Source organism: Fragaria vesca, linkage group LG1 (genome assembly GCF_000184155.1).
Source record: "Fragaria vesca subsp. vesca linkage group LG1, FraVesHawaii_1.0, whole genome shotgun sequence".
Classification (NCBI taxonomy): domain Eukaryota; kingdom Viridiplantae; phylum Streptophyta; class Magnoliopsida; order Rosales; family Rosaceae; genus Fragaria; species Fragaria vesca.
The window spans coordinates 22,537,866-22,538,065 of record NC_020491.1 but is presented as its reverse complement, the minus strand read 5'-3'; positions in this window follow the sequence as shown (position 1 = coordinate 22,538,065).

Genomic DNA, 200 nt, shown 5'->3' with positions numbered 1-200 from the left:
GAGAGAGAGAGAGTGTGAAAACTGTGAAAGGCGAGCGGTGCCTTGGGCTCTTGTTCTTCTTCTTCTTCTTGGTCTCTCAGTCGGAGTCCGACTCTACTGCTTCTTATTTCATTTTTTTATATTTGCTCTGCTCTCTGTTTTGATAACTACAAGAGTGAGAGTGAGAGTCAGGGTCCGAGAGTGTGAGATATGGAAACCCA